This window comes from Nothobranchius furzeri, chromosome 11 (assembly GCF_043380555.1).
Source record: "Nothobranchius furzeri strain GRZ-AD chromosome 11, NfurGRZ-RIMD1, whole genome shotgun sequence".
In the NCBI taxonomy this organism is placed as follows: Eukaryota; Metazoa; Chordata; class Actinopteri; order Cyprinodontiformes; family Nothobranchiidae; genus Nothobranchius; species Nothobranchius furzeri.
In genome coordinates this window covers 44,754,674-44,781,073 of record NC_091751.1, presented here as the reverse complement: position 1 = coordinate 44,781,073, position 26,400 = coordinate 44,754,674, and the positions used below count along the sequence as shown (strand labels likewise).

At 40.3% G+C, this 26,400-nt stretch overlaps 1 protein-coding gene across 4 annotated transcripts in view; it reads right to left on the bottom strand.

Moving 5' to 3' along the window:
- The window catches only part of LOC107383573 (receptor-type tyrosine-protein phosphatase F), a 258,659-nt gene extending 232,757 nt beyond the window's left edge, over window positions 1-25,902 (bottom strand). For 2 of the 4 annotated variants that reach the window (XM_070541595.1, XM_054742275.2), the window contains exon 1: window positions 25,680-25,902. The gene's annotated coding sequence lies outside the window, so the exon portion shown is untranslated. The remainder of the gene's footprint in view (window positions 1-25,679) is intronic. The other 2 variants (XM_070541596.1, XM_070541597.1) reach the window with 2 other exon arrangements.
- Window positions 25,903-26,400: the final 498 nt, after the last annotated feature.

Sequence of the window (26,400 nt, the reverse complement as noted above, 5' to 3'; positions counted from 1 at the left end):
GGTGCTTCTCTCCATTTCCGCGTTCGATTTCCTGTCTTTCCTTCCCCAAGAATGTCAAACTTGACCCGTTTCAGAGGCGTCGCGCGTAGAAAATAGAACCGGCGCGTAAAGGCCGCGACATGCTGCTCCTGAGACGTGGCTGACTCGCGCTGCTGACGGCTGCTGACGGCTCCAGTGGAAAAGGTTCTGTTGACCACAGCGGTTCCTATCAGCAGCTGTGACGTGCTGCTGCAGTAACGTGCTGCTGACGGCTCCCGTGGAAAGCCGGGGTTAGTAAAGCGGAGCTGACATGCTAGCGCTGTAGTCTGCTTCAAGCACGTTTCCTGCATATTTTAGATCATGAACATGGCTGATTTGTTTGACTTAGTGATGAATCACTTCTGTAGAAACTAATGAAGGCTGGGGAGACATTTAGCTATTAAATGAAGGTGTTAAAAATATGAAGGCACAGCGAGGAGAGTTTCACTTTTGGTTTTATGACAGTGAATTAATAACAGACTATAAGGGTGCTAAAAGCAAGCTAAATCTACTAAGTGTGCCTTTAAGTAGCTCAATCAAGCAAGCTTCTTGGAAGTTTTTCCAAGTACAAAAAAGTCATGAAAGTTGAAAATGTATTTCACTCCAAACAAACTCTCAAAATTGCATGTTTTCATTTTTGAAGCCAGTGGAAAACAAAAGGTAAAAACTTTCAGTGACAAATTGGCAGGTTTCTAAACTTCACAAGGATGAACATTTTCCTTGCATGAGTTGCAGGATCCTGCTTTTGTGTCGATGGAAAAACGGCGAAACGTGGCCCTTTTCAAAACTGTGAGATTTGACAGGTGTCTGGAACTTGTTTCAGCCCATTCCCCATAGGGAGCGTAAGTCACTTCCGCATCATGGGTCCCCGGAAGAAGGAAAACATGAATGCAGGTCAATGGGGCTAAAAACACTATTTTCTAATTCCGCTTGTTTTGTACCATAGATTTCACATGTGATGTCTGTGAATTTTAAAGACACATTTTGATACCAAGAAAATGCTTATTTTCGAACGGGGGAACGCTATTTTAGGTGTAGAGTGAAAATAAGTCCAGGACTACAAATGCGCTTCACGAAAGTGACGTCATCGAACCAGACACAGAAAAAACTGAGGGAAAATGACTGTAAATTCAGCAAACTTTTCATAGGAGGAAAGAACCACCATTAATCTGCTCAATCGGTAAAGCCGGGCGTACACTGTGCGACTTTTTCACTTTTTTGAGCCGATTTTCCAGTCGTGCGAGAAGCCACGACATCGGGGCGAGTTTTGCGCCGAGCGGTCGTGTAGTGTACAGGGGGTTACGAGAGGCGATTAACACCACGTGACCAGCCGCCGATCAGCAGTCGTGAGGTCGCAGGGACTTCTGGTGTGTTTAATATTTCGCTCGTCCCTCGTGAGGGTATCGCACTGTTGAAGCGGCGCTGCGAGCAGCTGCGATCCAAAAAGTATCAGAACCACTCACGGCGCATGCGAGCGCAATCCTGCATCAACGCTGGCCGGTCGCTCGCTATTTCCCTAATAACACATGCTGTTCGTTTTTGTTTCTACACGTTTTTTTTACTGACAAAGATTGTCAAGAAAGCGTGTTTGTCGTGTTCATGTCAAATTAAACTGATCACAAAACACAGATTCACTTTCTTTATTCCGTTTTTCTCATCCAACCCCCATAAATCCCTGTGTGTCCTCCTGCAGCACTCCCGAAGGACAACAGGCAAGACAAAAAAGTCTGACCTGTTGAGTAAAAACTGCTATTTTTAGCACATTTTTAGGGCCGACGTGTTGCTACCAGACGTACAGTGTGAGCAGTCAGGTCGCATGCGAGAACTGGGTCGTACAGTGTGAGCACATGACTCGTGAGATCTGCTCTGCGAGGAAGTCGTACAGTTTGAGCTGAAGCTGAACGCTGCGAGTGAAAAAGTCGCACAGTGTACGCCCGGCTTAAGTAGCAGCTATGCTAGGGGAGAGGAGATTATGTGGTGACGTCACATATGCGACGTGCCGATTTCTGGTGTATAGTCATGCTAATTATGAACTTTTACAAGCTAATAAATCTCAAAGTGCGTGACTGGCGTGGTCAAAACACCCATCATTAGTTTTCATTTAAATTGCAGTACAACATATGTGTGATCCAAAAGCAGATTAGAAAGTAACATTTTTAGCCTCGTTGACTTGCACTGATTTTTTTGTTCTTCCGGGGACCCACAAGCCCACCGGAAACGGAGGAGACTTAGGCTCCCAATTTAGTTTCAGTCAGAACCAGAAAGCACAATAACTTTGACAAGGTTGGTGGCCAAATTGCAAGTAAAAGTAAGACACATTGAAAAAGATAAATTGAGGAAGAAGGCACTTGCAAAAATAGCAACAAGCAAAACAGCACAAAAGGAGTATTTTGGTTTGGTTGCAATACAATTATAAAATGATAATAAATGCATCTCAATTTTTTTTTCTGGAATATTGGATAGTCTAATCAGTGTATATGCGGATGACTCAATTCACCAAACAGAAGCAAGAGAGGACAGAAAGTGTTACATCAAGCAATGCAGGAACACTTTGACACAATACTGGTGTTCTTCAGATGTCTGTTGTGTTTTGAATGTTTAGTACTAAATTTGTTCAAGGCTCTGAGGTTTTTACAGCAGACACTGAGGGCCAGATGCTTTTCTAATATAAAGTAGAAGTAATGTTGAATCTTAATTTATTAATATTCAAAATGGCGTTGTTTTCCATCTAAACTGTAGTTTTAGTTGTGTTTGGAGAATGTAAACAACTGTTGACATTTGGGACTGCTAAACTTCAAAGTCCCCCAGTTGTGGGACATTAGGACCCAAAGGGTTGGGGGGGCCAGATGGAAAGGTCTGGCGGGCTGGTTGTGAGGTGAGGTTCAATGATTTAGTAGTTCACTACATAGTGCACCATTTCTTTAGTCATATGCTCATTGCACACATGCAGAACTTGGGTTATGTTAACAGTTAATCTGGGTGCTTACCATCCATTAGAGTTCCTGTCTTATATGTTCATATGCAATGTGTTTTTATTTATTAATAATCAAACTGACTTTTAAATCAATTTAGAACGGTTTATGCCCATATTACTAAGAAAACAATATTTCAAAAAAAAAATTCCAGTTATGGACTTGGAGGTTGGGGGCTACCTAAAGGTTTTAGTGAAAATGAAAGAGAGAAAAACGTTAATGATTTAAGCAAAGACAGACTTTTGTTTAAGTCAACCACTCTAAATACTAAAATTATAGCAAGCAAACTAGTCTTCCATCAAAGTGCCCCAAAAGGGCATCAAGTACTTCTTCCTTGACTTATCAGTGACCACTTTACTCAAGCTTTGGGAAACTGTCATGATCATTTTCTGCATACTAAAAGCTAAACAAATTAGAACAAAGACATTATTAAGACAGTGACAGTGCAAATAAATCACTCTGCACTATTCTGTGACCCCTCAGAAATTACTGATTATCAATGAGCATCATAAAAAGACAACTGTTAACTCATGTTTCATGTTACAATTGTCACAGTTTGCTTGACAGTATTTTCTAGTCCATACTAGGGTTGTCACGGTAACCGGTGTAGCAGTAAACCCCGGTAAACAAAATTGACAATAATAATAACCGTCTTGTTTCTAAAAAAAATATATTATCTCAGTGGATTACCATGACTGTGGCGTAGGCGCGGTGACCCTTACCAGCCACCGTATCATCTGCTGAAGTTGCCGGCGGCTCATGCGCGCTTTGTTGCTTACAACCAAAACTTTCTTGAAGCTAAAGCTGAAATAATGGCCAAAGGAGAAGACAGCAGCGCTCAGGACATTTATTATCCCTCAAAGAAGACACAGTCGAAAGTACAGGCATTTTTTGGATATTTGAAGAATGCCGAGGGACAGCTGATAGAAGACGGCTATCCTGTTTGCAGCACGTGCAGAAAAAGTGTCTATGAAAGGCAGCAACGCTTCAAATCTCATGACACATCTGCAGGACCATCACCCACAACTCTACAGTCAACGCAAGGCAAGTTAACGTTAGCGTTTTAGCTACAATGCGTGATCCGAGGATTTGGGTGGAGGAAGAATGCAAGGAGTCGCTATATAACTTTTCGTCGTCTCCAATTTCGTTGTATCCTGTACAATGACAATAAAGGCTATTATTATTATTATTATTAAAGCAACTGCAGTGCCGCTACCTGCATATAAACCGTGTTGCGGACACCCCCATGTTGAAATGACGCTACGCATTACGGGGCTCCCAGGGGCAGATAAGAGTTAGTCTCTCTCCGAGAATAATTATGAATTTAACAATGATTACTACCTGATGACATTTCCCAAATCTGCAAAGCTCATTGGAAGGACACAAACCGAGGACAATATTTTCCTGATATAGGGTTTATTACTCAAGTAAGGGTAAAAAAGTATCTGATTAGAAGGCTACTTGAGTACTGAGTATCATCTGATCTAATATTTTTTAAATGATGACATCAAACAGACAAAAAATAAGAAGTTATGGGCAAATATTGGTATTTTAAAGACTAAAGGGGAAAAATGTAAACAAATAAACAACATAATTACAAAATAACAAATTTTAGGCAAAATTTAGACACAAACTGAGGACAATATTTTCCTGATATACAGGGTTTATTTAGTTGTCTGAAAATGTAACACGTTTTAAAAACTACCGCGATAATACCGAAAACCATAATAATTTTGGTCGCAATAACCGTGAGGATAAATTTTCACACAGTGACAACGCTAGTCCAGTGGCGGATTTAGCAATTTGGGGACCCAAGGCGAACACAGACATGGGGCCCCTTACCCTTACACAAAATTTTCGACAATCTTACATTTAACTGGATTTGCGAAACTCTCCCATCTTCTGACATGAGTTACTTTCCCTTTTTATTAGTCCTCCTCTTTATTCTTGTATTTCCCTCCCTTTGAGCGCTTCCAATATTTGCTCTGCTTTCTTCTTCCTGTCAGTACTCCTGTGCGTTTGCCTTTGTTTTTTTTCTTTCCATTTTCCATTTTGGTCCATGTTTTCCTCCTTTTAAGCATTTTCCATTGTCTTTCCTTTTCTGCTTCCTTTGATGTTTACATCAAAAAACGACGTCACTTTCAGAAGTGAAAATAAAAGCTTTTATGAAGCATGCTGCTTCTTTCTCTTATTGGAGCCACTAGGATAACTCCATTTTTTGCTTAATGTTTTGACTATCACTTTGAGTTTGTTATGAACGCTCCCACTTCTCTTCTTCTTCTTACTTGTAGTCTTATGGCACTTGACAAACAACAATTTGGTGCACTACCGCCACCAACTGGATTGGAGTGGAATGACTACCAATCACTTCCCGTTTGTGCATCGCCGTCTTAATAAAATAATTATGACCATAATTATAACAGGACCGCCTAGTATTTTTTCTTATGGCTGTAAAATTGTAATAAAAAGTGCAACGTGTGTGTAACCCTTCTCCTTTTTCAGAACAACCTCAGCTTTCAGTGTATGGTTTGTATTTAGAATTTATTTCTATTAAAGCCTTTAAAAATCAGCTTAAAAGTGAAAAAGTAAAAAAACAAATTTGAATTTTTTACATTTATTACTGAACCGGAACTTCAAAATGACTTGGGCAAACAATTTGGAATGAACAATTTAAACTTTGAACTGTAATGCATCTATTCTTAAAAAAATGTGAACCTTGGTATCTTTTTTAGCAGTTTTGAGACCATTTCTTTTTGTAAACTTTCAGATGTTTTTATTTGATGTGGTAGACCTTGAAGCAGTTTCTCTCCAGCTGCAGGCAGAGTCCTGCACACCTCACACTGCCATGGGGTGCTTCTCTTGTGCACCGTGCACTGCTATGCCAAAAACTTTTGTTTTAGCAAAAATAATTATTTACTGTAAAAAGATAAATAATGCTGGAATGAAGCTGAATCTTACAATTAGCAAATAGTTGAGAGTTGCTCAAATAAAAAAATAAAAAATAAATACTGAACAAACATTCATGCCCTGGTTCACTGGAGATCTGTCCTCCTTCATGGTCACTGTCTTCAGATATTAGCCTTCTGGGACACCTAATAGATCGTGTTGATTTTCTTTGAGGCATTTCCATAATTTCATGCCGGCTTTTTATGCTAATTAGCTTCCCCATTCTGTTATCCGCTTTCACCGCGGCGCTGTGCTCCGTTTCAATCAGGCTGTACAGCAGGATTTCCATAACTCTGATTGCTTCATGCTATAGATCGTTGGAAAGCTGATTTTATGGACTTCTAGGAACCGTTGGAAATTTTTGATTCTGACTAGCCATTCAAAAGTTATAAAACGGAGCATTTTGGATGACAAACTCAGCACGTCTCTGAATCTGTGTTGTGATTCGTTGCGCTCAAGACAGGGAATCCCGGTGGCTACCGTATATGCACGGAAAGCCCCATTTTTTATCTTTTCAGCACTTTTGGAATTTTACAGATATCTTAAACGGTTCAGGAATTATGGTAATGAGAGGCATGTCCAATCCCGTTGGTGGCGACAGGTTGGTAATAAGAATATTGTGGCATTAACAGAGGGGTGCTGGAGGTCAGGGCTAGGGGGCCCCCCAACACAAGGGGGCCCCAGGCGGCCGCCAACCTATGCCTAATGGTAAAACTGCCACTGCCCTAGTCCATACCAGGTATTAACAGGAGCTGAATGGAAATTCATTTTTCTGCTTTAATTTATCCCACCTGAACATTCAACTTGTTTATATTGGAACATTACAGCACTTTAACATCAAAGTACCTCTGTTGTGCACAGGAACAAATGCATCAAGTTACTAGCCCGTTACCAATAAAAACCCTTCAAAATACATATTCCCCTGCATTTTATTACAAAGGGGTTTCATCCACCCAAATCTAATTTCTGAATCCATGTTTAGAACAAAGTGATGAACATAAAACATGTTATAGAATTATGCTGAGCACTACCCACTGTGAAACATGAAAAAAATCGCCCCAAAACAGCTGCAAGGGCTGTTAAAATGCTGCCTTAGGCTCCGCTAAATCAAAGATGGCTGGCCTTTTTAAGTCTCACAAAGAAAAGAACAAAAAATTTAAGACAGCTTTCTTCGTCATCATCGGGTCAGACTCTCAGCAGGCCCGTGACTTTTCCCTTCAAACCCATCCCATGGGCTTTGTATGGTTAGTACTGGCTGACTGACTTGAAAGAGTTTAGTACATGAAAAGCAATCAAAAACACCATTGTTAGTAAAATATGTTCCCTAATGCAGCTAAATCTATAAGAAAGTGGGCATATTTCTGATTAATTAAATTTACCCATCTTCAGTCAATTAATGGACCCTTTCTGTCTTGTTATAGCTTTTACTTAGCCTTCATTCAAGTTGTTAACAACGTTCTTCCAAGTGTGTCAAAGAAAGTAGGAACAAAAACTGGTCTACATCTTCAGGAGTGAAATGAAAAACAGCCAAAGTGCCCTAATTTCAAATAATATTTCATCAACACAAAAATATTCCTCTTCTATCTGGCTGCGATTGATTTTCCTTTTGAAATTCATGCCACGTCATCATTTTACTGGCTCTAATTAGTGGTCTGTGCCGAAAAACCACCCCGGCATTAGCATGCCGAACAGACATTTTCAGACATGGGGTGTAAAAGAGAAAGAGTATGGTCATCAAGACTGTTGGGAGTGTTTACACATGACCATCACTTCGACCACTACTTCATCACAAATAAGTAAAAAAAAAAAAAAAAAAAACAGGCAACAAGTCCTTGGATTCTCTAACTTGACCAGTTTCACGAGGCAAGTTAGCTCCAAAGGCAGCAAAGCCAACAAAGGGGAGAAAAATAAGCTGATCAATGCAAAGACAGGAAGTCGAGTAAGTCGGAGTCAAGCTGCCAAGCCACCAAATAAAGATCTGTCTGACACAGGGACTTTTAAATAATCCACTTGGACGCAGAGCATTTAGAAACATTAACTATCAGATAGGGAAGGGTGGGCTTTTGATGTGGGAGGAAAAAGGGGTTCTGGAGGTTTAGACGATGGATGATATTTTGAGCAGACATGTAGAGATCTCCACAACACAGTCATGAAATGTCTCTCTCTGAAACCTAAAGCAGCTGCTGCTGGGCCTCTGCAGAGATCCAGACAAGGGCACTCTCCCAGATCTTACGTAATAGCGAGACAGAACTGGAAAATCTCTAATGGGGAACACTGAAAGCAGGTGATGTTTGCTAAAACATTCTCTGTCAGTTTGGATTTTAGACGCTTCACAAAGTAAGTCCAATAAAGTTTGGTCAAGCATCGTGCACGTTTCGTCTTCCCTGCTTCTGGTGTTACCAGATGCTGCCATTCTTATGAGAAAAAGGGAAAACAGCCATAAGAAATGACATGCTTGATGTGAAAACACAACAGTACGGCCATCATAATAACTATCGCTAACGATCCGGCTGTAAGTAACCCATGTTGACTTAACAATGAGTCTGATGCCCATTTGCGTGTGAAGGATAAGGCAGTCTCAGTTAAGGAGAGAAACCAGTGTGGGAATCAGACTGCAATTTTCTCCAACATAAATAGAACCAGACAATTCTTATTCCCTCCGAGAGGCTCAGTGATGTTGTTTGTTACGTGCTTTGTGACGACTGAAGACATTTAATATCACAGCTATTCCGAATGTTTTGTATTCCAAGTGCTGATTACTTATTTGAATTCCTGCAGTTGGCTACGACGGCTTCTGAAATGCTGAGAGCCTCCAACGTTCAGACGGGATGCTCATCGGGGCGGAAAACATGCAAAAGCATTCGGCAGGCTTTCCTAGGACTAAAAAAATTCTGCCACACAGTTTCTAGCTAGTTTACAGAGATTAAAGAGGAGAGTTTTTCTGATTCAGTTTTAAAGAGAACAATTTCTTTTTATTTCCTTGACAGTGGTTCTTTTTTCAAGGTAAGGATAAGGTTCATATCTTCTTAGGAGCTCAGACAAAGAAAGATAAAGGTGAAAAACTCTTTATCTCTCTGCTGACATATTATAGGTTAGGGCTGCTTCTGCTCTAAAAGGTTTGGATCACACATTTAGCACTACCTCTCCTGTAAATATGCAATCATAGTAAAGTGCACAGATGCATACAACGAAAACGCGTTTTTGTGCATGTTCAGGCATGTTACAGCAATAACATACCTATCTGTTGGAAAAGAAGACCCTAACCATTCAGCGCATCTTGCACTATAAATCAGGCCTGGTCAACCTGGCCAAGAGCATTTTCAGACCCATTTGCAGAAGATAATGCCAGCTATTCCTCCCAGCCCCAGGGACAGGAGAGCCAGCCTCATGAATCATTGCCTTTTTAAAGGAGCTGCAGCGTGAATCTCACCGTGCTGTGTCCATAGGGTCCTCTTGACTCTTCCTGGTAGGCACAAAATAACGGATGGCGGTGGGAAAAAAATGTTGAACTATGGCCAACAGATACAAAAATCAAGTTACAAAACACAATGACTCAAAGGAGACAATAACAAGCTTTAGATAATGACGCCAATCCAGTCTTTATAGTAAACAGCCACCAGTCTCCCAGAGGGGAAAAGAAAGTGGCTAAATTCACAAAAGAAAGAAAAGGAAATTGTAGTGTGCACGAGTAAAGACTTAGCAGGGATAATAAAGTCATCTCGTTGACACAGATTAAAAAATTAGAAATATAAAGGCAGAATCCATGATGTTTAGGACAGAGAAATAAACTCAGTCATGCTAAGCCATCCTATATAAGAAAGTATGGAGGCTGGCCACGACCCACTGGAACTACAGAGTTGTGGGGTGGATTCTCTTTCAAATCAAATCTTCATATTTTTCAACCAATTGGACAGAACGAGGACCAATCCGAGCAACAAACAATGTGATGTAATCATCACTGTGAAAATCAGTCTATGGGGCAGTCCGCCGTTCACCAGTGAAGGAGCAAATGCATCCTTTATCCACAAAAATGGCTTAAGTACCTCTATCTGCTCATGGCTCCAAGAAGTCTAATTCGCTCCAAAGTTGATGCCAAATGTTTTAAACAAGTGTTGTTTCTGATCCGCCACCATCTTTGTAGTTTTTCTCCATTGCAGCCCTAGTGTTAAGGGTTGAATATGAAAAACGAACACCATAGCGACATCTAGCGTGTGGAGATCATAGTTGCAACAATAGAACAAGGTTTCCAGCCGTCGGGATACCAGGTTCTCTGCCGACATGTGACTTTTTTGGGGGGGGGGGGGGTCCATCTGTTTTAGGCTTCACCCAGAGTCACTCTGCTTTTAGATCTTTTGTGGTTGCTCCTTTGCTGACAAGAATAGCATCTTCTGGTCTCAGAAACAACTGCTTGACTTGCCGAGTTCACCATTTTCCACAGTGCTGGAACTGTTTGGACTGTTTGGCAACCTCCAGTGGTGCCCTCTCTTGGCTGGTAGGTGTAAACATAAATCCAGTGTCGTACCCGTTAAAATAAACATTTGATTATTTTTTATTCAAAATACAGCTTTAAAAGGAAGTGGAGATATTATTTTTACAAATCTAGCTTTTTATTAAACTATTCCATATTCAACCTTCAAGCCCACGCAACGTCGCCCTACAAACATAGAGCACGGTGACTTGCAAGACGCAAACTGGTCAGGCCAATGGTACAAACTACAGCCAGAATACATGTGTACCCTTCTACATTGATTGACCGAGCAGGGAAAAAGGAAGGAACATCAAATATTACCAACAAACAGGATTAGCTTTAAAAAAAGCCAGCAACCTCTCCTCAGTCTGAACCCATTACCAAAGACATATCTTGTGATAAGTGATGACTAAATAAACCAAAAGTCATCCTCTGAAACTTTTGTATACGAGCATTTTTACAGTAAAACCATAAATTCAAATAGTATTTGTGTTTGGAATGCCCATACATAAAATACCTTATACAAGTCTAATTTTAGTCTAAGTTTAATCATTTTACTGCATACTTTGTTAATTAGGCACTCTCACAGCCATTAGGGAGATCAAACTTCACTCCCCTGATGCACACCTTATGAGCCAACAGCTTTAATGGACCAGGCAGGTAAACAGAGCAGGCGTTTAGCTACATGTAAGATCAGTGCTGCATGTGTCTTTCAGTTCTCTTGGGACTAAGCAGGGTTAGCTGAGCTTTTATCTTAGCAGTGCCCCCAGTCAAAAGGAGCCTTTCAGCCACTAATGCAACCTGAGCTTACACACCATGACTGACGAAAGTAACATGACTAGTGCTAATGGGGCGCACCTTTTGCTTGTGGCTGCTGGTGTTTTTCCTCACACATCAGGAGACGCTCCACCAGAACTACAAAGTTAGCCTGATTCATGCATGCAGGTGCAGTTGGATTGTGTTTCTGAGCAGAGCGGAGGCAAGCAAAAACTCTCTGGGACGTAATTTAACCAACTACCTTTTGTCTTCTCTGTAAGTTGCCGCAGCGTCCCCATTCCTTATTACTTTGTCGGGTGCCACGAGCTCCCGCTGGTTGATTGAGTCGCTGCTCCGTTTTAGCTTCATCTTTTGTCTACAGCATATTTTAGCGACATTACTTCCTTGCGGTCATGATGATCGGACAAATAAATTCTGGTTATGTTGTTTAAATCAGTGGCCAATTTGTTCGCATTAGGAAGGGTTTCTTTTTTGTTTTACTTTCTTCTAGACCACTTCTCTTGATTTATAATAAATGCTGCAAAGACTGGCAGCTGTTCATCGAATGACACGGCTTTTGATACAAACATTTAGAGACGATTTGATAATAGTGGTCATCCGGACCACGAATCACCAGTAATGACTAAGAAAGCAGCTGAATATGTTAAATGACTGGCTCCAAATATGGTTTATAGGTAGGCAGTAAAAGTGACTTTATAATTAGGTTCTAATTTGAACAGAAGTGGGTCAAATTAATATCTGGTATGACTTTACTACCCAAGAATACAAGCTTGATATCATAAAAGGCTTCTGGTCCCTCACTCCATACTAGGGGTGCTCAATATTCACTTTTTTACCGACATTGTCTAACTCTTAATTTCCAATACGCTGGGTAATAAAAATAAAATCATTTAGGTTGCTAACATCACTTATCTCCTTTCATGCGTACTTAAGCTTTAAACATTATCCGTGCAAAATTGCAACTACTTCAATTTAAGTTTGTTTAAATTGTCTCCAACAGTAGCTGAATGACATTCTCCTTGAGATAATCCTGACTAATGCCTGACTGGGACGCCTTTAGGCCAAAGATCATTATTATGTCATGATGGTAAAAAGTTGGATTAATAAGTTAATAAATGGTACAAGTGAATTAATGATTAAAAAGGTTAAAATGTTTTCGGTGTTGAAAATGGATTAAAGTGAGACATCTTTGTTATATTGTCTGTGTGAAATGCAACGGAATGAGAGCTCAGACCTCAGACCCATCAATGATGTAGTTTCCATTTCCTCCGCTCTCAGTGGGTTTACATTTAGACACAAGAGAATAAACGGATCACGAACACGCTGATTTTGCTTTACACATTCGTGCCTTGGAGAACATTTGTCTTTGTATGTATCGATTTGTTTAGGGAATGTTGACGTGTGTTAAAGTTTCTTAGTTGATCAAATGTAAGCTGTGTGAGCTACACATAGCTACGTGCTCTAAGAACAGCAGATTCTCACTATACTGGCTAAATAAAACTATAATTTCTCAAAAACTGAATCTCAAATCCTTCATATTTTGGCATTTTGAGAGAGATGAGATAAAGCTATAGAGGTTGATGTGTAACGTTTGCATTGTATGTAAAACTTAGGTCACTAAAGGAGTAAAACCGTTACCGATACTTTCAGATATTACATTTAACTCGTTCACTGTGCCATTGACGACAAAAGTCGTCATTTGAATTTTTTTACTGTGTGGGCATCGGAACGAGCCCCCGCACCGTGAGAACAAAACATCCCAGCTCTAAAGCCTATCTTCATCCGTGTACGTTACATGTCACGTGATCAGGAAGCAGAAAACCCATGTTAGGAGGTCGTTTTGGGCCGCTGCTGTAAAAAAAAAAGAGAGGCACGAACCGGAAAAGCTTCTGCTGATCACATTTCAACAACGGATTATGAAAGAATGGATAACGCTCAAAACGCATGGATTCTTGTAAGAGGCGAGTCTACTCTTTGTTTTGATAGTTTTGGCGTTGACATCATCCTAGCATGCAACGTTCTGTGACTCTTAAAAAACAGTAAAAACATAGAAAAATGGCTGGCAGTGAATGAGTTAAAGGCCAATAATCAGCCAATTTCCTTGGTAGACCAATAATATCCCTACTGTATACCATTTTGCCACAACAGTAAACCACTAATGTTATACCTGTCATTGCAGAAATGGTATAGGGCATAGCTTTATTTCTATACAACGGCTTTTAAAAGCTTTCCTTTCCCCCTGGTTAGACTTCAAACTCACATCTGCATGCTTCCCCAACAAAAACTTCCTTTACCGCTCAATCGAGTGCAGAAAAATGACAAAGGTCGTTTTTATCATTTACCCATCTTCCTTAGTATTCCTGTGCACTTGCTTGATATCCTGACTTTCATGCATATTTGAAGCAATCTCTGCTGCACTGAAATCTGTATGCGACTTGCCACCGTGCGTAAATCTATTACGAACCAGTGTAGCTGTCAGTGCAACAGCAGCATGAATGACTGGGCCTGTTCTCTGGTTTTGGGTGTTTTCCTATATGCAAAATTTTTCTACTGTTTTCTAAAGAGAATTTTCTAAACCGTTTGGGTCTCCCTAATAACCTGTCTCATAGATCTGATTTTATTCCATGATTCTCTGTCCTCCGTTTGTCCTTTAATGTTTATTTTATGACTGTTTTGTACATTAAAGTATGGATTTAGTACAAAACTACATTGCATGGATGTTATAAAATTCAACTTAAACCAAAGTATTAATAACCATTTTAGTTATGTTTTTATGTTTTTGTTATTACATGCAAGTAATATGTAAATTTAAATTTGCTACACTGCATTACTGGGTGTGTGTTCCACATCCACGAATGTGATGTGGTGGAACATAACCTTCAGACCTTGTTGAAATGGAAATTAGCTCTTTATCCCATGTCCCCAGACATGAAATATATAATAAATACCATTTAGCACAAATAGGGCCAAATGAGTTTTCCTCCCTCCATCACCTAAACCACTCTGTAACCCCATGCTGTAATATTTTATTGCTTTCTCACTACGGGTTGGAAATTCCACATGATTTTAGTTTTGCATGGCCATGCACGACCTTGAAATGTACTTATTGTGAGTCTGACGAATGCTAGTAATGCTGCACCAGGTCATTTATATGATCATAGCCCATTTTTATAGATATAAATATATAAACAGGAAATAGGAAGCAACTTATCATGTTGGAGACTGTGAGGACATTCCATTAAAAGCTAGTTCAAAAGTCCCAAATGCTTCTCCGTTTCCTGTGATTACAATGCGGCAAAATTGGTGGTGAACAGTGAAGCAAGTTCACAATGGAAAAATAAACTTTGTTTATTTACTTTCTTTTATTTTTACCCTTAAAATGTAATAAATGGAAATAATACCATAACGTATTTAGAGTGGACCATGCTTATGTGCCCCAAAAAAGTAATTTTTGTATCTCTTGGTTTAGGATTGCACATGTGCACCCATTCCTCATCAGTTTTTTTACTCCAATAAACTCTTATTGACCCAACTTGTAGGTATCGGTATTTGCTCAAGGTACATTCCTCACTAAACCAGGTTTTTCTGCTTTGCACAATGCATCATTTCACAATTATGTAGAATTATTCTAAGTAGGGTTACATTTTAGCATTTATTGTTGTTTTGCAATTAAAGCATAGCTGTTCGAGCAGTCTTTTGTAAGCATTCCTTGGTTTGTAACTCACTGACTGAATTATTGCATTACATGGTCTTATTAGAGTCACTTGTCTTCACTTGTGTCACAGCACTGGCTGTGGAGGCTTTCTAGATAGTCTATGCTTGAAGCAAAGGCCAAAAGTCATGGCGGCACTGACAGCATATAATTCACACCTAATTGCATTTTTCCCCACCAATCTCACTGTTTTTGTGTGTTTTCAAATGCTTGTTTGCAACGCTGCAAACTATTTAAAAACACCTCTTGGTTTAGCAGAAAAAAACGTAAAACTGGTTTAAAACCAGAGTGAATACAAAACTGGCACAGCATCAGCCAAATCCCATTTATTTCAAATTTTGCCATCTTTGGTCACAATTTCTACTTATTCACCGATGATGCATCACAAGCTTCCGTGTGCTCCAGTGACATCCTGACAACACTAATGGTCCCTGATGGCATCAAGAGTCTGTCAAGAGGACACAGTATGTGCTCAGAGCCAAGGCCCTTGGAAGCCATCTGCAGACGTAGAGCTGTCATCTCTGTCCCTCACTGCCAAAGAGCTCCGCCTTCGCTCCCTAAAATCCTATCCATCTGCCGTATCAGCGGGGCAGACGCAGTGCAAGGCATGCACTTTTTTTAACCATGCAAAAAATGTGATTTCATCTAGTGGCAATGAGGATGTCTGTTGGAATATTCCATACCACAACCAACAAATGGGCAGCCACTGCATATCTGTGTATTTGTGTTAAAAAAGGACAAACGAGTCCACCATGTCCTGCTTATTAAAACTGGTACAAACTATTTTTTTCACCTCCATAGGCAAGCTGCAGCTTGGCGAGTGTCCTGATGTTGATTTCTAAACAGTAAGGTGCACATATATCTCCGTGTGTGCTTGTGTAACGGTATTCTTGCCAAAACTGGTAATGGCTTAGACAGAAATTCCCTAGAGCAAAGGAGCTTTTAGAGAAAACACAGTGAAAAGCTATCGCATGCTGACATCTTCCGAGAAAAAAAAAAAAGAAAGCATGCAAGATGAGACCAGCAAGCTTGTGATTCTTAACATAAATAGAAAATTGCATTGTGGCTGACAAACGTTCCCCATCAGCACCGCTGCTCTGAGGTGTTTAAATACTAAACAGTTCATTAAAAAATAAAAAAACTACACAAGTGCATCATTTTTTGCTTCTGGGAGGACAGCATTAGCAGATGCAGCAAATATAAAATACCATTTACAAAAATTGAAAATGCAGGCCATGCTCAGGGTGCGAAACTCACCGGATGTTAACAGCAGCAAATGTTTCATCTATGTGGTGACCTTTCTTCTAGCTAGATAAGACGGCGACTGTTTGACCTTCATGCAATGTTCTGCATCAGTTCAGACGCCAACCTGTGTGTTTGTATGAATATGTGGGCCTGCGGTGCTCTAATTAGATAAGAATGGGAAAAGAATAGGAAGGCAGTGACAGGTGAAAGGGACGACACCAGCCAGTGAACCGTTGCTCTATTAGTCTCTGTCCAACATAAAAGAGTGCGTCATATGTGCACTTGTGCTGACTGAGCAAGTATAACATGCATGTCACATGTTCCCTTCATCCCTCTGGTACATTCACTAATGCACAAAATATGATAGTGTGTCTGTCTGCAATAAAAGACCATCACTAGAGGGCATGAAGGTGTTCGAATTCTTAACAATACATGAAATTCACAGCTGGGTTTGATGCCCTTTGGTGGCATTGTGATTTCACATCATATGATTTAATGAGTTTTTCCACGTTGCAAAAACAGAAAGAAAGAAAAAACCCTGATTATGAGCTGCATGCTTCTATTTTCAATTTACTGTGACACTTATCTTTATGAAACCATAAAAGTATAGTGTTTGAGATCACAATGTGAAACAATAAATGCTTTTTCTCTATCAGTGGTTTTTCAAAGGATGAAACAATAAAAATAACAGGGGGAAAAATGGTACAACAGAAAACACATTAAACAGGAAACAAACACTGAGTTGGAAAATCCTAGTGTCGTAACGTTCAGCTGATACTCATCTGTTGTCCTCTGATTGATTTGTACAAGGATCAGATCATTTACACTCATACGCATGCACTATATATTGTTAAACCCTAAGAGTAAGTGTTATATCATCTGTCTGCACACGTCAAGCCACAAGAATCTAATATTACAAACATATGATTTAGGATTTAGTTTATGTGTTCAAATTCTGAAAGCAAAAAAATTATGCAGTTTCAATTTTCTGCACAATTACTAATTATTTTTGATGTTTCTCATTTTTAAGAATCTGAATTAAACTGAAATTTCTAAATAACAAAAACTCACCTAAGCATGTGATAGACTAAATAAACCTAATATTATGCTTGATTAGTCACAGGAACAAAACATAAAAGACGTTGCTACTATAAAGTAGAAAAGAGCTTCTACGGAGGCCTGGATGTCCAAAACGGAGTCAGTGAAAAGAAAATGTGTTTGCTTTAGGAGTGATTCTAATTGGAAGATGAACAATATTGAAATGTGCACACAGTGTGCAGTGGAATTATTTAAATGAAATTATTGACATTAGTGATGTAAGAAAATATTGATATGGCAACATATCGTGATATTTTTTCCAGCGGCATTATATCGATATTCAAAAGCTGTGTATGTAATTTTTGGAAGAATTTACATGCAAATATTTGCGCATTTTCTTTTATTTTGGTGCAATTCAAATGCCAACCACTAGTTTGCAGCAGTGTGCAATGGGCTTCGTTTCCACCATTTAAATGTAAATCCCTCTATTATGGTTCAGACACCTCATGTTAAACAAGTTAAGTATCAGTTTGGACTGTTTATTGAATTTTCCTACAATAAATTCAGTAAAAAAAATCGCTAATAAAGTCTGACTGAATGTATCGCAATATATCACAATACATTTTACCGTCTCCCCTGTATACGTATCGCAGGAGTTGGGAAGCCTGGTCCTCGAGGGCCGGTGTCCTGCTCCAACACTTCTGATTCAGTGGTTGATTCACCTGTTCTACAGCTCATCAAGCTCTGCAGAAGCCTGTTAATCACCTGCTGAGGTGTGATGATGCAGGGTTGAAACTAAAATATGCTGGATAGCGGCCCTCGATGGACCAGGGTTCCCCACCCCTGACGTATCGTATAGCCAGAATTTCACCAATACACATCCCTAGTTGTCATATTTCCTAAGTGAATAGATCCAACTAGCATTGTGAGCTAAATAAATCCTTAAAATCACTCAGTAGTGATCCCAATTCTGCTTGGTGACCTAAATAATTATACTGACTGCAAGTGAAAATAATAGCATGCTACTTGGATCCATTGACTTACAGTGTTTTATGCTGAGCTAAAGCCACAGCAGTACACCCAAGTCAGGAGAATGACTGGAGTGGTTACACACAGTTTTTCTGTTATCTAACCCCAAAATTCCACTACCTCCGCTCCGCTCCGGCACGAACACCGCAGCAAAATCGGTCCCGTTGTAGTCAATCAGAGCTGTTCCACTACTGCGGCCATGCGGCGCAATGCACCGCCCGCCATCCGGCAAAAATAGGATTGATTCTATTTTTGCCGGACGCCGGAGCAGCTCCGCAGTCAATGGACAGAAATCACAACCGCCCAACAGGAAAAGGAGCAAGCACAGCTTCCGTTATTTCACAATAAATCGATGAACAAAAAGCATTTTTTGTTTCATATGTACAGGTTTAACAACTTTTAACAACTATCAGTGGCGGCTGAACTTTAAATGCACAATAATAAGCCATAAATACAGTATCCACTATCAAAGTAGTCACACTTTGTTGATCCAAACACTGCTGATCTCTCTACACAAATGATGGGCAGATTAAACAGTTCATTTTGATGCTTCTCCCACACAACGGGTGTTTGGATCTAACTTCCGCGTTTATTGCTCGGACTGTATCGCAAGATCTCGAAAATCCCGCGCATGCCTGTTTGCACACCTCAGGTCTCCGTACCAGAGCGGAGCCGTTGTAGAGCGGGTACCAGTAAAAATTGAGTTTGGAAGCGAGCGGCTGCGGAAGGCGGGGGCGGAGCGGAGGTAGTGGAATTTTGGGGTAACTGTGGGAAATATGTCAGACAAAATTATCTTTTTGGGTGGAACATTCCTTTAACGTATGCACATTTTTTAAGCACAAAATATGTTGACCATATTTGACATTGAATGTCTTTTGTTATCACATAAATTCACAAACGTTAACTATGCAATAGGAGTATCTAGAATGCTTACTGTACTGCCAATTCCCTGTTCTATCTGGTGAAACTGGCAGAATACAAAAGGTTAAAAAGAAAAAAACATACATAATGCCCTAAATATTCAAATTTAATATAATATTTACAAATATTATTTTCTTACATTATTTTATGCAATAAAATTACATTCCCATGCTACTGGGGCTGCACTATATTAGGAAAGCCTGCAATAATTAATATTGCGATGACGATATTACTTGCGAAAAATAAAAACTTAACTCAGGAACAAAAATAATCAAAAACCAAGATATAAAAAAATCATAAGAATGAGAAAAGCAAAAGATGTGAGGAAAGAGAAAAGGAAAATGAACAAGAAAAGGCGATCAGTGGATCCCGGGAAAAGCAGAATCAGCAAAAAAAGCAGAACAAAGCTAACTCAGGCGTTTGCTAACCATCAAAATTAAGTGCCGTCCACCTCAGGGGCGGCATCTAACCTATGAGAACCCACCCAATTGGCCAAATGGGTGAAGAACTCTATTTGATTTGTTAAAAAAAACATCATTTCCACTTGATTGACAGAATGCATTATGTGTAGCAAACATATGAGCTGACCATTCATTGCGATATTTATCTGTTCTTTGCGATATGCATATTGTGCATGCTGATATCGCGATAACTATATATTTACAATATATTGTACAGCCCTACATGCTACCAAATGAATGTTATGAGCCAGAGCTTAGCTCACCCAGCACAAACAGACCTGTGTTTACTTTGTTTGGACAAAACTACGAATTGTTCTTAAATGATCAGGCTACCAATGCTGTTGACATCAAAACCAAATAGCTGAACCACCATTATCACTATTTAGGAACTTAAGTCTCTTTAATCTTCAACAGTGATGCCTTTTAAAAGTACCAACAATTAAAAAACTAAACAATAAACAGACATGTATTTTTCTTTGTCTGAGAAACAATAATAAAGTCTACAACAATTACTACAACTTTGAAAAAAACTAAAACCCAATCATGCTTTTGGTAGTTACTCGTTTTAATTAGATGTGTGGTGAAATCGCAAAGCCATCTGGGACCATCTGAGATCACAGGGACGGCAGATGAATCGCAACACTTTCTACATTTCACTGTAGACTTTGTTATGCATACCAATTGGCAGCCCGCTGCACATTGTGTCTATGATTTTCCACAGTTGTCTGCAAGTTCCATTTCTCACATCAAAAAGTATCTGAACAACAAAAAAAGAGCAGCAGAATTTTGGGGTGGAATGATGGCAAAGTTAGAAGTAAAGTGATTTCAATCTTAAACCCTTTAAAAAGTCAGTTCAATTAAGCAAATATGAACTAGTTATGCAGCTCTTACTCAAGCTACTATATCATTTAAATAACAATAGCAGGTAAACAGTTGAACTGGCAGGTTTAACATCCAAATTCTTGCATCTTGAGCTCATTCATTTGTGCACCTTCACTTAGACAAGCTTTCTTTGTTGGCTTGAATAACACGTTAAATCTTTAAATACTCTCGTTTTAGAAGCAGAAAACTAAATATAGGCTGCTTGGTCCATTTAATGTTGTCCTAAATAAGTTGATGCAGACCGAAAGCATGGACCACAGCTCTCTGATAGTTTAACAGCTGAAGGAAAAAAGGTGTTCCCACTTACAGAAAACAGCTGCATAATCAAAACCAGATCCATCTCCTATATCTAAGAGGTCCTTCTACTTAAATGAAAACCAGACGGAACTAATTAACCTAACATTTAGCCTTTCAATGTCATCCATACTACTTCACTCAGCAGCACTCACACACTTTGAAGTTTTAAAAAAGCAAATCACACAAGCAATATGTTTAAAAAAGCAAGGCCTAGCGGTAGCACAGGCCGTTTTTAGACCGTGTCTGTTTCCACTTTTCCGAATGCAGGACTGCCCTGTAAAACATTGGTGTAAATGGTTTATAATGTCACCAGCGGACTCTGAAATGGGAGACCTGGTTTCAATCAGCAGTCAAATTGCTCCTACATTACCCTCGTAGACAGAGTAGTAAATCACTCGTTGCCTGCTGACGTTAAAGAAAAGGCATTGTTCAAAATCCACCATGCATGCTACCATGCATGCCCCCATCTCTGCGTAGGGATGGGATTCTAAACAGCAACATATCAGCATCTCTTTAGATGCAAAAGCTAAACATGCTGATTCTTTAAGCTGAAATTTTCTGCAAACACTGCATCTTTACCCAAGTTCGAGTCTAGATAAAAACAGAAACTGACCAGATTTGCAATTCAAGCTTAGAGAATCGATCCAAGACCCATGCCTATGAACAACTGTGACCAGTTAGAACCAATTTGCTCGGTTTAGAAAATAAAGTTTTTGCTTTCTCTGTACCAACGCCCTCGATGTGAGCCAGCAAGACATCTCAGAGTAGTCATAAAGTCCTATAAACTCCAGAGACGCTGAACCCACCCACCACAGACCAACACACTATGGGTAAAACGTCTCATTAAAACTCCAGGGCCCTGAAATTACCAAGATTTGACCCATATGGAAAGCATGAGAAATGTCAGCTGGGGTAGTGTTGTGCCTCGCGGTTTTTCAATGTGTGGCCACAGATGAGCTGGAGTTCTCTTACAGTGCCATTCAGTGTGGTCCCTGGCAAGGAATACAAGTATATAATAAGGATGCTAAGACAGATGTTAGGTCAAGACAAAGCCTGCAGGGAAATACCCTCCAATTCCATCACTTTAGATTGCAGCAGGTGATGGTGGTCCTTATCGTGCTCTTAAAAGGCCTGCTGCAAGCTGAAAAGCCACTCGAACCAGATCTGGCAGCAGGTGTGGTGCTCAATAATGTGCCACTACACTAGAGCGATGGCACACCAAAGGCCACCAGTGGCTAAACAGCAGACTTCAACTGTTAGCTGCTGCAGTTGAGTCGAAATGCGTTTGCAGAAAGTCAGATATTCGAGAGATTGAATGATATTAAGAGCTGCCTTAACAGCCTAACTTGAAAAGAGAAGACTACAAGGTGGGCAAATACCAACAGCGATGAGCTCAACGTTGAGAGGGAAGTGTCAAAATGGCAGGAATATGACTCGCCACTTCCTATCAGAAAATTCAGAGTAAGAAGAAAAAGGTAAGATGGACTTTTAGTACTTTAAGCAGTATGGGTTCAACTAAAATCTGAGGACACTGTGACTCTGGGATGTGATTATAAAACGATTATCACTGCCTTCTTTGCAGTGAAAGGAAAAACGGTCTGTTTGTGATGAACGTCCAAACGGACTGGTAAAATGCTGAGTTTTGAAAACAACTTTAAAAGGTAAACAGACACCACCGTTGATCTTTCCAAACGTTTCAATACATGACCCAAAATACTAAACCTTAAGGTCTTTGCAGGCCACATCAACAATGTTACTTTATGGCGAATTTCTTTTATTTACATTGGGTTAGGGTTTCTCCAAATCTGGTCCTCAAGATCCAGAATGTTTTTGTCATTTCCCTGCTCCAAGACCTTCATTCAGGGATTGAATTACATGTTCAGCAGGTCATCAAGCTCTGCAGAATTCAATTCGATTCAAGTTTATTTATATAGCGCCAAATCACGACAAGAGTCATCTCAAGGCACTTCACATGGTAAACATTCCAGTACAGACAGGTCAGTTCATTAAGCCAAGCAGAAAAAAAACGTTTCCTATATAAGGAACCCAGCAAATTGCATCAAGTCACTGACTAGTGTCAGTGACTTTACAGCAATCCTCATACTAAGCAAGCATTTAGCGACAGTGGAGAGGAAAGCTCCCTTTTAACAGAAGCCTGTTAATCAGCACTGATTGAAAAAAGATTTGTTTGAGCCGAGAAACGAGTAAAACATGCTGCCTAGGGGATTTTGAAGACTAGGGTTGGAGAGTCCAAGCCTAAAAAAGGCATATTTGGAAGGTTCTGGTCATAAAATTGGTATGGCTACATCAACAGCCTGCTGGGGGCTGCACAAAATCCCTTTAAGGGCCACAATTTGGGCATACCTGGACTAATGTGCATCTGAGCTTTAATATTCCTTGATTCACCAAAATACAGAAGCAGCAGAGGAAAGAGGTTCTCCTAGAGCAGGGGTGAGGAACCCTGGTCCCCAAGGGCTGCTATCCTGCATGTTTTAGGTGTTTCCCTCCTGTTATGTGCTCTCCATGAACTTTTTGGGGTGCTGGGCTTCCACATTTTAGGGTTCTACAATGCTTTAAAATGTAGAAAATTCCCCCCTACCCCTATACACTAAATGTTGGATCTCCTTGTAAAATATACACCCAGCGGGGCTCTGAGATCCTTAGGAAACAGTCAGCTGGTAGAACCCCGGGTCAGAACCTAACAGCTGCTTTTATTCATGTATTCATCAGCCTTTGAATGAATGTTTCTTATGCTGCATCTTCTGCATTTTAACTTTGCCTTCGACTTAAATCTGAATTTCATTTGTGAATTTCCTTCTTTCATTCTTTGAAATATCTAAACTTTTTTGAAACTGTACTAAAATGGCTACCTTTAAGGTTGTAAAATGGTCAAAAATGCATATCATCTTTGTCATATTTCTCAATCAGTTACAATCGGAATAGAAGTTTAGTCCACAACCCTAAAGCGCTTTATCAGCTAAGGGGCCAACGCTGTAACTGAGCTGATATTTCCCAAATGTTTCTCACTAGCATTTTTCCAGCATGCACACCACAGTGCGCCTTGCTAATGATGTCACCAGCTAAGGGCCTTGGCTCTTTTTCCATGCATGGGCAGTGCTCCAAAAGCCCCAACAGAAACACCTTTATGGCGGAGGAACAAAAGAAGAAAAAATGTAGCAACGGACTGTGGGGCACTCTGTGATCCCTCATGAGTAACGGTCATGTTAGTCACGTGTTTTCCCTTGAATAACCTTTGGGTTTTGATTAAAGTAAATCTAAAACCTTGGGGAAGTTGTTACCATTCAGGAAACATGTCTAAATAATGGTGTTTTTAGAATATCGTTCACAACCTTCAAATAAGAATTAAGGTTATGTAAAAATATCCAACTGCTCCGCTGCGGCCGATCTAGTCAATGCTAATGCTTCAGCAGCATGACACCCATCAGAGCTGTCAACACAGGTTTAAATGATCAAATATATCCATCCATTAGATAACAGAATAACATTTAGCAATTTAGCTGTTTCATGTTCTGCTGCACAAATGAGTCCAACTCCATGAATCAACACGTGATGGATCCAACTAAAACTAAATCTACACGTAAATGCAGTCAAGAGGTTAGAATCTGCAGGCCAGTTTAATAGAAAATTACCCCAAATATAGAGCAAACATGCATCTTGTTACTGTCTATTCAGCTGCCAGGGTCTGAAGGTTATAGAGACCAAACATGCAGCATAGGCCTTGGGTTCTGTTTCAGAAAGCCTCTGATGCAATTCCAAGAAACTAACCCACCCTGCATCATCTTTAGTCTCTTCATTGTGTCTGTGGCAGCTTTAATTAAAAATGTGTGTATTGATAAACTGTGGCAATGGAGCTGCAGAAGTGTGTTGGAGCTGCAGAAGTGTGTTACCCTGGAAAACGGTTTCTAGTTTCCGGTTCCAAAAGAAATGAGGGCATAATGGTTGATGCGATGAGACCTCCTGTATAATTATAAGAAATACCACCTGGAAATGATGTCACTCAATATCTAAGATTAACTCATTTACATGTACACACACACACACACACACACACACACACACACATAAACACACATGTATATTTACATTTTTTAAACACAAATTTGCTGTGAGGTGCAGATTCTGCAAATGAAGCCTGCTGGGAGCCAGTGCTGCAACAGGGAACGGTTTAAAAGCATGACAGGTGCTTTTGCACTTGATGGAAACGCAAAAACTCAAATCTGTGCCTGAGGGCGCGTGCTTGCAGGGGTGCACGCGCGTGATGTGCACGCGCAAAATCTGCTGTCAAGTCATTATTATTATGATACATAATATACATATAGGAGCAGCAAATCACGCTGCAACAGGATATTAAAGAACAAAGTAAGGTCAGACCCCCCACAGAGGAGCCTGTGCACATTTATTTTTATTTCATTTAGCTTTTTTTGACAGATTTGTTGCTTGGTTGAAAATTGCATCCCTGCAAAGACTGCTGCGACGTCAAGCTGCCCACAGAGAGGTGCACGCGGGCAAGGGAACTCAGGTTCGAAGTGAATGACATTAATATTCTGCCTCGTTTTTAAATCACATGCACGCTCATTATGGAAAAATAATAAAAGCACTGCTCAATTCAAACGCTCAGTCAGTTGGAGCTGATATAAAAGTTGCTGCTGGCTGCAAGCCGGAATGAATAAAACAGCAAATATACACATTTAAATGAGGCTGTCTGACGTTCGCTCGGTATTTTGCCAAGACGGGAGCTCATTTGCGTTAATTAACCACTCCCGTTACACCTTTTCTATTCTAAAGCACGGACATGCTCGGGGAATTGCGTACAATTCTGATTGTTTTATATAGTCCGGTAACTTAACGGAACGGAATATCAAGTTCACATGCAGAGAAGATTACACACTTACTGAATCTCCTCTTTGTCACCGCCGTTGGCATTTCTCTCCTTCTCCAAACCACAAAATATTTAGTTCCGTTCTTCACTTTGAAGCAATCCCACTTCATGCAATTAACCAAAACGGAGGAGTTGGAACCAAACCCAGAAAAAAATGAATAAAGACAGAGGGGGAACGATAGGAGTCCACCTCCGGGGGAAGTAACACGAGGTCCCACCAGGGTCGTGGATACTGGATCTATTCGTGGCAGCTCCTCCGCGCCGCAAACGGGTTAACGTAAACCTCGCTCAAATGTTCAATGTCGGTGCCAACAAATCACGGGGAGAGGAGAAGTGGCGTTTATGTTCTTGAATGTGAAATACTCCTCTTTCGAAGTTAACTGGCGTGCAGAAGTCGGTCCACAGTCGCCCCGCACGCAGAAGGAGTTGTTCCGTCTCTCTCCTAGCAGTTACCGCGTCTCTCTGCCTCCGTGGTGGAAACGCTCACAGGTCGGTCAGCGGGATTTTCCGGATCCACTCGGCTACACTCGCCGCTGCCGTGTCTGTCCTCGAGTCCTCCTTAAAAACGCGCACCAAACTTAAACGACTACAAAACAGACACTTTAATTCTCCATTTGCTCAAAGCAGCATCTTAAATGAGACATAAGGTGAATTTGTGAGAAGATTATGACTCAGGACAGGGACGGATTAGCAAAACAATGGACCCATGGGCACAGACGTGGAAAAGCCCCCCG